This window comes from Heliangelus exortis, chromosome 26, assembly GCF_036169615.1.
Source record: "Heliangelus exortis chromosome 26, bHelExo1.hap1, whole genome shotgun sequence".
Taxonomy (NCBI): Eukaryota; Metazoa; Chordata; class Aves; order Apodiformes; family Trochilidae; genus Heliangelus; species Heliangelus exortis.
This window is the reverse complement of record NC_092447.1, coordinates 6,065,683-6,081,303: the sequence shown is the minus strand read 5'-3', so window position 1 is coordinate 6,081,303 and position 15,621 is coordinate 6,065,683. Positions and strand designations below refer to the sequence as shown.

At 49.3% G+C, this 15,621-nt stretch overlaps 1 protein-coding gene across 4 annotated transcripts in view; it reads right to left on the bottom strand.

Annotated features, from left to right (window-relative positions):
- Positions 1-15,621, bottom strand: part of KIRREL3 (kirre like nephrin family adhesion molecule 3) — a 275,188-nt gene that overhangs the window by 69,696 nt on the left and 189,871 nt on the right. The gene's annotated exons all lie outside the window — the stretch shown is intronic.

Below are 15,621 nucleotides of genomic sequence, written 5' to 3'. Positions count from 1 at the left end.
TTTTTAGGTGCCTGGGGAAAGCAAGCAGACAAAAAACCTTACATTATTTACCAAGTTCTCCGGAGCTGTCAATCAGCAGAGGGACAGCAGGGAAGGACTGTGCAGGCAGCACAACTCAGCCCTGCCTCCCAGGGAGAGATGCTGCCCAGCCCAGCCCAGCCCTGCTGAGCACAGAACCTCTGGGGCACAAAGGGAAGGGGCAGCCAAGAGCCCTCAGCAAGGATTGCACCAGAAAGCTTTGTTTGCACCTTCAGAGGAGCAAAAAACCCCAAACTCCATGACCAGGAGCAGATGGATCCCACCAGTGATGGTGTCCCCAAGGGATGGTGGGGATGAGCCAACATGCCATGATGGGCCATTCCTGGCCCTTCCTTTCGGTTTCATGGAAGAAAAATGAAAGGTAGTTTGAGTTCACCCCTTACATAAACTTTCCAGTATTTTATTTTGATCCTTGGGGGAAAAAAAATAAAATCTGTTTGAAGAAAAATGTCAGTTTGGCCTTTTTTAGTCAGACTACACAAGTCTGGCTCACACAGCTGCTGTAGGCTTGATGCTGGTGAATTATTCAAGTTGAAAGAAAGAAAGCACAACAGGAATGAATCATGGAAATACATAAGGAAAGGAAGGGGCAGTCCTGCACATCCCTGGCCAGCTAGCTGTGTGACCTGGCATCAGAGCTGTCCCCTCTCCTTGAGTAAAGCAGCAAGCTGAGCTTGAAACGTGCTTGCCCACAAAGATGGAAGAAGATGGGACCCTTTTTCCCCTTGAAGTATCCCAACAAGCAAAGCCTGGTAGTCTCCATCAGCTCCAGGCTGCTATGGATGGCAAGAAGCCAGGACAATTTTGGGCAAAAACAAAGCCAGAAGGATCCTGGGTGCATGGAGCACCCCAAGAAAAGCAGCACTGAGAGCCAGAGCAGAGTTTAAGTTGTGTTCTGTGCAACCCTTTGACTCCTGAGCAGGCACCAGCTCTGAGCTCCCCCCTCCCCACTGTCAGATATTTTCCTGTGGCTGCTTAATGAAGAAACATCAGCATCCCACTGTGTCCACTGAGGAGCTTCTGACAGGAGACAGAAGAATTTTGAATAAGATATTAGACCTTTTTAGAAATCTTTTTGTCTCTTAGTCACACAGGCAAGAGATCTGAACTATCGAGTGGTGCCTCTGCTTTGATACCCACATGAAATCCCAGCTCTGCTTTCAAAGTCACTGGGAGCAGTTTGATCATCCATGCAGAAAGGGCTTAAATGTCATTGTCTGCTCTGTTATTAGCTGCCAATGGGGAAAGGTGTAAGAGTACACTTCCTGGGGGATATTTATTAGCAACCTCCTCCCAGCACCCACTTCCAGAATTACCTCTGGAGAGATTAAATGCCTGCTCTTGGTCACTGCACCAAAAAAACCCAAACTGATGTACTGCATTGAGGAATCAGACCAAAAAGCAGCATTCCAGTGACCTTAGGGACTGGCTGGCACTGAATATTCAGACTCACTGCATGGCTCCTGTCCCTTCTCCTTTAACAACCCCCTGTGTACCTGGTGCCCAGATAAACCCAGGGGCAGCAGCGTTATCTTTTATTAGACAAGGTGACAGAGCTGGGGAAAAAAATACCCAGGTGAGCTTTGGGGCACACAGCACTTTTCCTGGGATGGAGATAGAAGGAGCAAACTGGATGAGGTGGCATTTTGCCACCGGGGCCAGCACACACTATGGCCTCATCCCAAAGCCTGAGCTGCTGCTGGGGATGCTGGGGACAGGATCTGTGCCTGTCCTTGCCAGAAAGGGAGAGCAGCAGCAGCCCCAGCAACTTAAAAGGCACTGGCAGCCCTGGTGCTGGGCAGCATCCCTTGCAGGGGACAGGAGGTGCTTGGGTCTCCTGAGCAGAGAGGAAAAATATTTCCTCCAATTGATCCACCTGGAGGTTCCAGCTCCCCAGGAAAATGCCAACGTCTCAAATGTTTTGTTATCAGTGCTCCTGAGGAACCTGCCCCAGAATAATAAATGACCATTTGCTCTTCTGTCAAAGCAGATCTGTCCTGGCACAGCCCCAGGGGCTCAAGAGGGAGGTGGGAGAAGAGGAGGTGATGCTTGGGTGACTCCAGCCAAGCCAGCTTGCTCTGTGGCAACTCCAGATGTTTTTTCTGATGCTATTTGTAGCTGACAAACAGCACTTGGTGGGTCCTCGGCTGCAGGAGGCTGTTCCTGGAAGGAAAACCCACCCAAATTAAATCAAAGGAGGAGGAAAAAGGAGCTTTTCCTTCCAAATGAACAGCTGATCCTCAAACCAATAGGCAGCACTTTGCCCTCTACAAAGTCTCCTGGATAAAATCCTTCAGGATTTTGTCTCCTGGGACCTTCTGCAATCTCCCAAGTGACCCCCCCCCAGCCCTGAGAAATATTCAAATCCAGATACACCCCCTTAGCTCACCCTTTGTTCCCAGCTCAGGGCTGCTCTTCTGAAATATAGTCCTATAAATCTCAGCTCATCTTTGAGTTAGAGGGCACACAGGACACTCGTCTGTAGGAAAAGGAGAAGGATGAATAATCCATTTCACAAACGATTTGGAGATTTCAAAGCCTGGCTCAGCTCCCAGGAAGGGTAGCGACTGGAAGTTGTGCAGTCTACAGGGTGGAAAATTAGACCAAAGAGCTCACCCTGGGTCGGGCTGTGTTTTGCTTCCATCCTCGTTTTTCAAAGTCTGTTTTTGCACGCTTTGAGTCAGAGAGAAATCAAAATGAGGATTCATTTCAGAACAGAAAAAGCAGATATTTAATGCTAAAATTCTGCTCGCCTCTTCCACCTTCCAGCCATACTCCTGGTGAAAACAAGCTTTCATTTTGCTCCCCTTCCCTTCTGCTACTCAAATTGCAGTTCTGCCAAAGCTTATCAGAAAATAACCCAGACTTTAATCACCTGCTTGCATCCTTCTCAAAATAAATCTGAGTGTAAGGAGCCCCACACAACTCCCACCATGGAGATTTGGGAATCCATGCAGAGCCCCATTTCCCTACACAAATTTGTTCCCATCTTTGCAGGTGCTTGAACCACGACCAGGCAAAGTGCCCTCCAGCAGGGACCTTGCCCAAAGCAGAACTTCCTCTGTGGGGAACCAAACTGCATGGATGGAGGCAGGAAAATGGGAGAAGAAGTCTTGTTATGGCCTGGAAAAATGGAGAGGGCAATTTCTTTCTGCAGGAAACATGGACCCTGTTGGTTCTGGGGGGGCTCCTGACATTCCTGGGGCACTGAGGGGCCCTTGCTCCAACTCCCTGGTGCTGACCGAGCTGGGATCACTTTGGGTTGTGCTGTGTGAATCATCAAGTATGAAGATGAAGTGGAATGAGAATGAGGTGGATTCTCCAGTAATTACTGTTTGTTTGGATGTTCTCAAGCAGAAATGATTGTAAATATGTGCACTTTTTTTTTTTTCTTCTTCTTTTTTTACCAACCAGATTCACATTTTGAGTTACAAGAGATTGTTCTAGAGAACTGCCTTAAATTAAGCAGATGCAATACATGAAAAACAAGTGGCAGGGAAAAGACAGGAGGAGGTAAGAGATGCTAAGATGAACAAACAGGGAGCAGAGCATCAGCTGAGCAGGAAACATCTCATGCAAGTACCCATCCTCATTACCTGAAAACCCTCATGCACTTCTCTATCCATACATTAAGAACTAATAAAAGCTCCTCTCCCCTGAAACTCACTGCTGCTACAGCACCCAGAGAGCTGGGGAAATGACTAGAAAATGAATTAATCCATTGCTCAGTTCTCCTGTAGGAGGCCAGGGACCTGCACCACTGTCTCTGGCTTCTGGTTTTGGACTGGGAATTCCCCCAGCAGAACCCAGAGCCAGGACAAGCAAGAGGAAATGTGAATCCAGTCAATATTTACAGCCCTGAAACTGCTTGAGCTGCCCAGGAGCCCCCTGCAGAGAAGCCCCTGGGAAGCTGCTGTGTCTCAGTGGTGCTGAGAGATCCCAGGACTCTGCTGGAGGGGAAGGGAAAGCTTCCAAAAAGGGCTCAGAAGTACTTAAACCCCAGGCTCAGCTGTTTTGTTTCCATACTGCTCCTTCTCAATGGTCCCCACAGCAGAATCAGTGACTTCCCAGTGCAAAACCTCAGCCCAAGAGGAGCTCAGCACATTCCAGCCTGCTGAGTTAATTAGCAGGTAATGAGAGATGTTCATCAATAAACTCAGCTGGCTCTGGGCCTCCAGGCCTGCAGGACATGGGAAGCTTTCCATCCAGTGACAATCTCCACTTAGAGGAGGATGTGAGACCCAGGAGCAGAAAAAGCCTAGCAGGGAGGCAAAGCTGTGTGAGAGCTGACACAGCAACAACCCCCCCTTTTCATTCAGGATTTTTGGGAGGAAGAGGGAGGAGATGCTTTTCCCTCTGGTTTTGCTGGTAGAAGATTCCTTCCCCAGGGTTAAGAGCAGGTAGTAAAGCTGGGAGTCCAAATTAGAGGAACTTAATTATTATGATAATACACTCCCTTACAGTCCTAATCTCTCTCCGAGGATTCCCCCCTCTTGAGTCCACAGCTGGGGATAGAAACCTCCAGGGGAATAAAAAAAAAGACAAAAAAGAAAGTCTCTTACAGTTTCAGCCACAGCAAACCTCCTAGGGAGGTCCTACCTCAGCCTCAATCCTGAGGAATGGGGAGAGAAAAAGTCCCCAAGCCAGTAACAGCCATCCAGCCAGTCCCACCTCCAGTTCTGACTTGAGGAGAAGCATCCTGCCCTCAGTCAGGCAGGAACATAACCTGTTTAAGGCTTTGGAGAGACACACAGAACCATCACCATATTTTTGAAGCAGCAATGTGCAACACAGCACCTTCCAGACTCCTATAAATTACTCAGCACCCAGCTGCCAGCTCAGCCTAAGCTCGATATTGCCTGCAGTAATTATTTGGATCAAATGCAGTTTATCTGCCTCATATTTGTGTTTCTGTGCTCTCTGGTAACTTATAAATGTCATTGCAGTGTTTATTTGTTATAATGAAACTTAATGACGTTTGAAACCCAGGGCTGTGGTTGTGGGCTGCAGGTCTGCAGTAATCTCTTCCATCTCAGGAGCAGGAGGCCCAAAGAGAACATGAAATTATCCTATAGGAAAGGAAGATGTATGCAGACAGCTCCTGGGGCCTGGGTCTTATTTATTGGAGAGATGAGGAGCAATGAGCCCCAGTGCCTGAGGCTACAGGCTCAAAGCATTGTCACCCACTGAAGGCAAATGTTCCTGGCCAAGGGGAACCAGTTGTCAAGCCATAAGCCCAAATGTGTCTCAATCTATTTTATTAAACCTCCTAAGGCATGCTGAGGCTGCTCCACGCTGTCTGAAAGGGCTGGCAGGCAAGGAATGGGGTGGAGCTGCTGGAAAAGGAAGCAGAGCTGGGGAGGAGAGAGAGGAGCTGGATTTGTGGGGCTTGGATTTGCTGGGGATGGGGAGGACAGGGTGATGAGGACCCCATCTCAGCCCAGTGCCTGATGCCCAATGCTCCTCTCCTCCCACTCCAGACCCAGAAAAAACTCCTCCTGCCTTTGCTTCAGGTGCTGCTCCTTGTCCTCAATTCTGCTGAAGGATTTTCCTCCCTTGGTTTCTATCTCTGTATGTATTTATAGACTCTGGTAGTGTCTCCCCTTGAGCCACCTCCAGACTACATAAATTTACCTCCTCTATTCTCAGCTCTTACAACCCTGCTCTCTAATCCCTGGGCCATTCCCAGAACACCACAGGTGATGTTGTCCCCACTGCAGGGACCAGCACCACACACAAGGCTCTGGGTGCCCTGCACATCCCAGCCCCACCATGACTGATGCTCCAGTACCTGGGGATCTGCTGAAGGAAAATGCCTCTGGCAACACCCAGGAGCATCTTCCTCAAGCTCCCTCCTGGGGGTGTGGTGGTACCCAGGACATGCAGCACCAAAAGCAACCTGAATCCCTCTGGCACAAGCCACAACTTCCTGGGAAGTTGCTTTGGGGACACGTGGCATGAGGAGGTAAATCCTAAAGGGGTCAAAGACAGTAGTCTGAGTGCTTGTTGATGCTTGTTGATGCCAACTAATAGGAAGGAAAGAAAAAAACCCACACCAAAAAAAACAAACCTGGGAAACTCATTTGATTAACCTCATCTGACCAGCTGGATTAAAACCAGAAGCTGTTATTGGTGGCCATGTTACCTGACAAGAGAAATTAATCTTCATTACTTGCAACCATTCTGCAACCAGCCCCAGAGAATCTCCTGCAAGGATCTCACCACTGAGACCTCCCCTCCCAGCTCCCTCCAAGCAGACAGGACCTCAGTGTTCCAGCCCCTGCTTCCAGCTGGGAATGCTGCAGATTCACCCGGCTTCTCCCAGCACTCTGAGCCTTGGCAGAAGTCTCCTGTCTCCCCCCTGCCTGGCTCCAACCTTGCTGAAAACCTCCCTGACATCGATTAATGAGAAGGAGAGGGGTGTGCAAGGCCACCTGCAACGACCTTGCCTGCAAAGCCTTGAAAAAGGAGTTAATTCCAGAATAAAGCTGGAGCTGGGAGCCCCGGCCATCCCCCAAGCAGCTATGGAAACAAACAAGCTGACAAATGAGGCTGCCTCCTAATGAAGCTGAAGCCAAAGTCAATCCTCAGCCCTTCTATCGGGGCACAGATCAGAGATGGTCTCAAGGGCAAAGGAGCTGGGCAGGGGTGGGAGAGCTGTCACTCAGAAAGGGAAGGGGTGGCAAGGCAAGAAAAGCAGCAAGAGGGAAGCGGAGGAAGTCAAGGGCAACTGGCAGAAGGGGAAAGGAAAAAGATTTAAAAGAGGAGAAATGCAGAGAGCTGGGGGAAAGCCTTTCTCCCAGGGCTGAGGCACTCTTGCAGTAAATAAATCTGAATATTAAGGTCCTGGTGGATCTTTCCACCCTCTGCTATCACTGCAGCACATCCAGAGCAACCTCCTTCTGCCAAAGCCCCATTTCAGATATTTTCTCTGCAGAAGTTTTCCTTCTCTTCCCCTCCTCAGGTAATGAAAGATCAGAGGCAGGATGTGGGTTCCTGGGGTAGGGGCTGCTTGCCTCCCCATTTGTACAGCACAACATGAATTTCACTCTTGGCTGAAGATTTCTGTTGCCTCAGGAGCCAACCCCCTGCCACTCCATCTCCAGAAACCTTCCCTGCAACTTCCCTGCTCCTCTTTGAAAAGTTCTCAATCGAATGCTGGCCTGAGCTGCTAGCAACAAAGACCTGGCATACTTATCTCCAGGTCAACCTAAATATTTCTTTAGCTTCTGAAAAAGTCAATTCCTTTCCTCATTCTTCCTTTGGTTTAAATCTCAAAATGCATACTGCCTCTCATGAATATTGATGAGGATCATTAGTCACCAAATATTTCACTTCCTTTCTCTTTGCCTCATCTGTAGGAAACCTTTGTTAAAGAGGGGAAAAAAACCCGAAAACAACAGTCATCTCAACTGTATCTCTGGATGCATTTTAAGATTATCCCCATTAATACACTTATAGATTGAGTAAATACCTCTGGGAGCCAATCCTGGGCATAAAAGGACTGGTACAGACAGGGCCCATGACTGGTCAGGTTTGGGTGCTCAGTATCCATCCTGCTGCCTGGCCAAAGGGAATTTCACTCCCAGCCACCCCCTCACAATGCTCCCCCCTGATCCTTCAGGGTTTGGAGCATTCCTGTTCCTTCTACTCCTGTTCCTTCTGTCTTCATCAGCCTCAACCTGAAGGCTGCTGATGGGCTTGGGTTTCATTTAGTGAATACGGATGGCAGGGCTCAGCCAGACACAGCAAAGAGCTTGGGAAGAAGAGGAGCAGGATTTGCAGCCTCCAGCTGGATACTTTACAGCAGTATTTCACCATTCCCTTAGGGTAAGAATGGATTTTTTGAAGGGTTTAAAGAAAACCAAAAGCAGCCCAAACAAAGCAGGATGCTTTGCTGGGTGCTTTGCAGAACCTTTCAGTCAAATCCAACCAAGTCCCAGCTTCCTTGAGAAATGGGACCTGGTTCATTTGCTTGGCTGAAACACAGAATTTCTTCTGATTTGTCAGTACAGCTGTGAAATGGTTCTGCCTTGCTCTGCTCCTGTAAGAAAGGAGCTTCACCTGCCAGGCTGGGGACATTATGTGACACCCAGGGACACCAGTGGGGAGCAGAGCTTCAAGACTATTTCTTTGAGCTCTTTCCTAGCACACCAAAGCCACAGGCTGTGTAACAGCAGGAAGGTTTCATCTTCCTAACAACCTTCCTCAGCTCCCACCCCCCAGCCTGGCTGTAGTTTGAAGGACTTGAGACAAGCCAGGTTTCTGCTTGCAGTCACACAGTGGATTTGCTTCTCCTGGCATTTTCACAGCAGTCCTGGCTGTCAGCAACACAGGTATGGCTGCAGTGGCTTTGGCTGATCCTTTCAGAAGCTGGAAAAACAGCTCCCAGCTTATCTAATGCTGTTTCTTGGGGAGCAAGGAAGCATCGTAGTCATTTAAGCCCACACAGCAACACAGCAATAGCTTTCCACAGGGAAGTGCTACAAAAATCAATAAATAAAATTATACCTTTAGACCACTAACTGCTACAACACCACGGCTACCATTAAAACTCCCAGGATTTCTATCAGATTTAGCATCAGTGGAATGTTTGGGCTGCACTGCAAGTGCTGCAGACAACTGGAGAAGCTCTGCTCCCCCTCTCCCAGGCTGGCAGAGAGCAGTGGTGAGATGGGGAGGCATTTCCCCACCCTGCAGGGCACACAAGATCCTCCCATCAGCACCATCCTTGTGCATGCACACGATGGATTTCACCAGCAGGGATGTGGCTCACAGCAGCACCTGCCTCTCCTGTATTTTGCCCCATTTTCCAGCTGACCTAACCTCTGCCAAGTCTTCCCTTGACACTAGGAAAAAAAAAAAAAAAACAAAGAGAGCTTGTTTACTGTTTTTTCCTTGGGTTTTGCTTACATCCCTGCCTTGTTTAGCTAACAGACACACAGCCTCACAAATATCACTGAGACCTCTACTGATAACACTGCACCTGTAACAAGTTCTCAGGAGCTTGCTCCATCCACTCCCTTCTTTCTTTCTCAAATGCCTTTGTCAGATAAAGAACAAGAGGCTCAGTGCAGCCTCTTCCTGAATCAGTCAGGATTGTGTTGTTTTGGGGAGCCAGGAATGACAGTGCTCAAGGTAAGAGCTGCCAAGCCCCAGAGGGACAGGACCTGTGCTGGTGGGGACAGCACCCAGCAATGCTGCACCACATCCCACATGGAGCTTTGGACATCAGCTAAGAACAAGGCCACTGTTACAGTGGATCTCAAGGGATTTTGGTGCCAGGGATCCCATAGCTTCAAGCAAAGCTTTGCAGCAGTCTCCTTCCCAGATTGATGCAAAGTTTTGGAGGATAAAGAGTGAGGAGATGCTGGGATGCTCACGGTTCTGCTCATGTTTTCTTGGGGCTGTTGAGGTAGAGCAGAGCCAGCCAGCACTGCTTGAGCTGAAGCAAGGAACACCTTAAACATCTGGTCCCAAAGGACAGATCCCTTCCACCACCAGGCCAGGGGACTGTGGGAAGTTTGAGCTTCTCCAGAAGCACCTGCTAGAGTAGAAAGGTCACTTTCACAGTGCTGAGGGGCTGGCTCCCATTTATCCTTGAGACTGAGGAAGATTCATGCTCTGCCTCTGCTGCTACAGATGTAAAAGTCACTTGCAAGATCCAGATTAAATGTCCCCATAAATCCAAGCAATTCTGAAGCAGCAACTGCCTCACTGGGCTGCTAATGGGTGGCATGAATAAGTCACCATGTCTCAGTGCCACACTCTAACAGAGCATTTTCCTGGCAGGAAACCTTCCCTGAACGCGGTTTCAACTATGGCAGAGGCAGCAGACAGGGTGTTCAAGCAGAGATATTTGAAGAAAAGGCACAGCCAGCTTCCCCAAACAAGCTGCTTTCCCCCCAAACAGCAGAGACTCCATCCCAGAGTCCCAGCTGGTTTCTCTCCAGGCACTAAGATGTGACCAGACAGAGAGCTGAGCTTTGAATCTGTGCTGTAGGAAGGATGCTCAGGGTGAGGGAGGGAAAGACAGAGTCTTTCTGGGCACAGATCTGCCTAGAGCCCCCAGCAGAGCATCCAGCCTCCCCAGTATATCACAGGACTTCAATATTAGGGTGAGTTTGAAAGCCTTAATGTGGTTTGAGGTTTCAATCCATCTCCTTTCCCTCTCGTTGTTGGATTTTCCCCATCTCAGCATTGCTGCTGCTGCACCCCAACCTCCCCACTCCCTTCCCCACCAGAGAGGCTGGAAAAGAACCCGCAGCCTCTGCTCCTGCAGCAGCTGCAGATTCCCTGCAAGAAGCTATTAAGAAGCAGTTGAACAGAGCAACCTTTCATTGACAAGTCACTCGTCCCTTGAAACGATCTCCAAATGGTGGTTTCTTTTTATTGCTTTCTGCACTTTTAACAGCCTTGATTTTCAAGTTATTTTGCCTTATGATAAACTCCAGATCTATAACGCGTCTGTTCTCTCCCCCTTTGGTCTCTTTCACCCACTTCTTCTTTATGTTTTTATTAAAAAAAGATCCAGGAAAACAGATAGCAGATTAAAAGGGAAACAAATTGAAATGGGTCAAATGTATCTTGCTTAGATGACAGCCACCCCATTAGATACTTTTAAAGAGGACAAATAATCCGTTCAGAAGCACAAGTGGGCTTTTACATTTATTCTAAATTACAAACCAAATGATTGCAGCCTCAAATGGAAGCCTGGGCTAATTGCACTAATATCTCACTAATTCCAGCACCAAAGTCTAAGGGAAAACCAAACCATTTTCACAATTTTACCAATTATTCAATTTAGACCAAGGTACATTATGCAAACCTCGGCTTGAGCTTCCTCTCCATTTTGTGATCTGTGACAAGGACTGGAATTCCAATTATTAATAATGGAGGAGTTATAATTATTCTAAGGATGGTACAAGATAATTATAAGCCACAAAAAACCCCCAGCTTTCAGATGCATGCACAGTTCTCTCCACACGCCTGGAAGAACCAAAACCTATCTGCAGGCTAAAGACATGCTGAAGCTGAAGCCAAAAACCCCCCAAACCATTCAGAGCTCCCATGTGCAAGGCCACAGCTGATAACACAAGGCAGAAACAGGTCCAGCAAGGCAGACTGATCCCAATCATCCCCCCCCAAGGGGGCTGTGTGGCTGCTGGAGCCATCACAAGATCAGGCTGGGGGCTCTGCTTCAGTTCAGGCCACCACTGTCACTGTCCCCCTTGTCCAGCCCTGACCTGTGTCCCATGTTTGAGGTACATGGAGGAACCATCTAGGTTTGGGGTCCTTTTGGAACCTCCATCTTCCCCCACCAAAAGACACCAGAGCCTTGCATTAGCCCCAGCACTTTTAGATCAGCTCCCAGATGTTCTCAACAAAGGAGATGAGGTGAGATTTGCTGCTCAGCCTGCAAAGCTTCCAGGTTCTCACCATCCCCAAGCTCAAGGTTTGCCTTACACTGACCAACATTCCCTGGGGCCTTTAGAGAAAAAATCCTCCTGCCTTGGGCTCAGACAGCTGTTATCTGAGCAGATTTCTTCACTCATTACCCAGCAATGATGATTTGCTAAGCAACCCTCTCCTAATTAAACCAGAGCAGCACTCTGGGTCGCTGTGTGGAGCTGCTGTTGCTTTGTGCACTGAAGAGACACCTTGGACACAGAGAACACCAGAGCCCAGGTTCTGCTGCCAGCCCTGGTGCCAGGGGAGGGCAGGTGCTGGCAGAGATAACCCCAGCACAAAGCCCTCTCCTGGCACCCCCGTGTTTGCAGAGAGCACCCAGGAGGCTGCCTGCAGATACAGGTCCTGTCCCCAGCTGAGGGGTGGAGAGGAGCAAAGCAGAACTCAGGGCTCTCAGCCAAGCTCCAGAGGGGGAATTTGTCCTTCCTCCAGCACAGCTCATTAACCACTGGCTGCTCCAGGAGGAGGATGCTCCACAGAGTCCTTCTTGTCCTTATTCCCCCCTTTTTCACCGCTTGACCTTGTACATGAAACCCACCCATCCCCTCCACCAGAACCAAGCACCAGAGGGGTCCATGCCACAGAGGTGCCATCTGATCACTGCAGAGAACAGGAGAGCCAAACAAGAGCCCAGAAAGGGGGATGAAACGAGGGGAGGGAGATGGTTTAGGCACCTCCCAGCCACTGATGGCTGTCAGGAACAGGTGGTGAAGGAGGAGGCTGACACCTCTCAGAGCTTAATGCTTCCCCTTAGCAGCTTTATGAATGGCAGCCAAAAAGTGCCATAATTGCTGCAGTGATGGTTGCTAATGACTGGAGCTGGAGCTGGCAAGAAGTCAAAGGCAGGAGAGAAGAAAAATTGCCTGAGCAGGATGGATGTCTGGATGTACCTACCTGCCTGGGGCCACTGCAGGAGAGGGACCTATCCAGCTTGGGACCTGAAGCTATGGATAGGCAGGAACCCAATGTGATAGATGAGAAGAGAGAGATTGCACAGCCCTCCCCTTGGGAAAGGAACCAAAAGGGAAGAAGAGATAGAAAAATCAGACTTAATATTCAGCTTAGCTCAAGATGAAGATTCCTGGGGGACTGAGATCACCTGCCTCATGGGTGCCACCACTCTGCTCCAGCATCACCTTGAGCCAGGGCAGCACATCCCTGGGGAAAGGAGAGTTAAGTCAGCATCACCATGGCACAGGCCTGGGGACATCCAGTCCACAATCTGTGGCCAGGGGAAGAGTTGTTCCCAAGGAGGAATCCAGCCTCTGGCGAGCCAACATTCTGCTCCTCCTGATCATGTCTCTGTTTCTGAATGCTAACAAACAGTCAGCAGCATCTGATGGAGTGGGTTATTAGCAGAATGAAGACAGATGGTGGAGGATTAACTCTAAAGCATCTTTATTGCAAGGCCATCATTCCAGACAGCTCTACCTCTCTCTCCCCCTCTGTCTACAGCTGTCATCAGCTCCATTTCACCTTACAGCTCCCAGCCTTGCACCAAGCAGCCTTCCCAGCAAGCAGAAGAGACACTCATCGATCACCACAAAGGGACAAGTGTGGGGTGTAAACACCCCAACCTCTCCCCAAACCCATCCTGTTTGGTTTTTTCACAGCACAGGTTGGGAGATGCTGATAAGAGGCACTGATACCTGGTAGCTCCCACTGAGCAAACCAACTTCTCAGACATTTCTTTTGGCTTTTCACCCAGGAGGAGAGGCTCAGTTGTGTTCATGGACATCCACAGATTACCAGCTGGTGAACAAACAACAAAATGCTACCAAAACCCTTCCTGGACATGGCCACAGAGCATCTGTAAGCCACCATGTTTATTTCACACTGCTGGGAGGGGTTGCCAAGGGGTCTGCACGTGTCCAGCCTGGATCTTCTCCATGGTGACAGCCAAGAGAAGTTTCAACACCAAGTGACTCCTTCCTGCTGACAAAGCCCCCAAGTCCTCCTGTGCTACAAGCACATTTGTGGATGTCCCTGTTCAGTGACAGCAAGGTTCCAATGATCCTTGCAATTAACCATTTCCACTGATGGAGACCCCACACCTCTCAGTTATCCCATTGCCCCTCTCCCTACCTTTGCTTTCAGCTCTTTCAGCTCCCCTGCCATGATTAACAGGGCTGCTACAAAAAGAGGCCAGCAACAAAAAGAGGAAAAACTCCCACTTTTTATAAAAGGGAAGAGGTATCTCTCTTTACCCCAAGGAAACACCTTTGCTGTAGGTGACCAGAGAGCTGAACCCCCAGCACGCAGTGGATCTGCACTCACATCCTCCAAATGTCCCCCAAAACCATTCTGAGTGAAACCACAAGTCCTGGTGGGGGTCTTTGGAGCCATGGAAATGCCCAGACTTGGGTTTTGGCAGTTTGTGTCTTTAAACAGGGGGCCAGCAGCTCTCTGCCTGCACAGTGCCAGGCAGGCAACACTTTGCTCCCTTTCTGACACAAAAGCTTTCCTTTTGGCTTCTCATGTTTCTTTGTGTTCTCCACTCAAAGCCTGGAAAAAGGGGGCTCACTCTGAATCCAGCCTGGGGGACAGGAGCTGCTGTGGGTGATCCCAAAGGACCAAAGGGTCCTGCCAGCTCTTGGGCACCCTGTGAGCATCCCCGTGGGGCTCCTGCCATAGGAAGGCATCAAGAGGGAGATTCCACCTTCTTCTCACAGCACTCAGCCCAGACCCTGCCACCACCTCTCCCAAGGGGCAGCCCCTTCCTGCTAGCAGCACTCTAATCAATGTTTAAAAAGCAGGTGGTAATTAACAAGCAGGAGGTGAAGCCTTGTGAAGTCTTTTCCCCATGTTAGCAGCTTGGTACCAGGGCTCCTGGGAAGCTGGAGGAACCTTTGATCTTTTAACTGACATTTGAGCCATAAACTTACCTCCACAAGAGCTTTGCCCCTTTTCACACCTTTTCCTCTTCAAAAATCATCAAACCCCCCCTATGGCTAAGCCCTGAGCAACACACCACCCCTGCAAGCTAAAGAAAGCACAACCATGGCAAAATAGTTTCCAAGCAAATCCCAAACCAAAGACTTAACCCATGTGTGGGTCGAGTTTGCAGTCCCCAGGGTCAACTCACAGTAGCCAAACTCTCCTGGACACAACCTCAGGACCCTGACAGGGCTCAGGGACCTCTAATCCTTCCCTGATCCCCCAGAGATGGTGCTTGGGAAAGAGAAAGGTTTGGGAAAGGTTTGCTTGGGAAAGAGAAGCCAAGCAAGGAAGCTGCCATAAGAAACGAAGTCAGTTCTTCTGAGCAGAAAGAGGTTTTATTTAGTTATTATGTATGCTTCATAATTATTTATGATATTTCTATGGATTAATCGATGCTCATGAAGTACTTGGGGGATGACTAGAATACAAATAGAGAAATTTTAGTGACATCTCTGCCAGAGTGCAGGGGTTTGATGAACAGCAGAACAGCTCCTCTGAGGGGTGCAGAGACACTGAAAATTGGGGAGCTGAAGGAGGCAAATGGAGGCACCACCACCCAACCAGAGCAAAAGGCTGCAGGAATTGCTGGACTGGCTCCCCAAGTGACAAAACCTTTCCATGGGAGAAAGGTGATGGGGTTTGGGTGTATGGAACCCATAAGCTCCTGCTCTTCTCTTGCAGCTTCATGCAGGGGGCTTCTCACACCCACTGAGATGTTTTAGAACTTTAAGGGCAATGAGGCTGGGAAGGGACTCCAGAGGAAGGGCTGAGGGAGCTGGGGGTGTTCAGGCTGGAGAAGAGGAGGCTCAGGAGAGACCTCATCACTCTCTACAACTCCCTGAAAGGAGGTTGGAGCCAGGGGGGGGTCGGGCTCTATCAGTCAGACAAGAGGCTCTGCCTCTTGGGCTTCAGCTCTGCCAGGGGAGGGTTAGGTTGGATATTAGGAAAAAATTCTTTCCAGAGAGGGTGATCAGCATTGGGATGGGCTGCCCAGGGAGGGGGTGGATTCTCCATCCCTGGAAGTTTTTAAAAAGAGACTGAATGTGGCACTGAGTGCCATGGGCTGGGAACCACGGGAGGAGTGGATCCAGGGTTGGACTTGATGATCTCAGAGGGGTCCTTTCCCTGACTAATTCTGTGTTTCTGTAACTCAAAGGAGAAGCAGGATTTTCT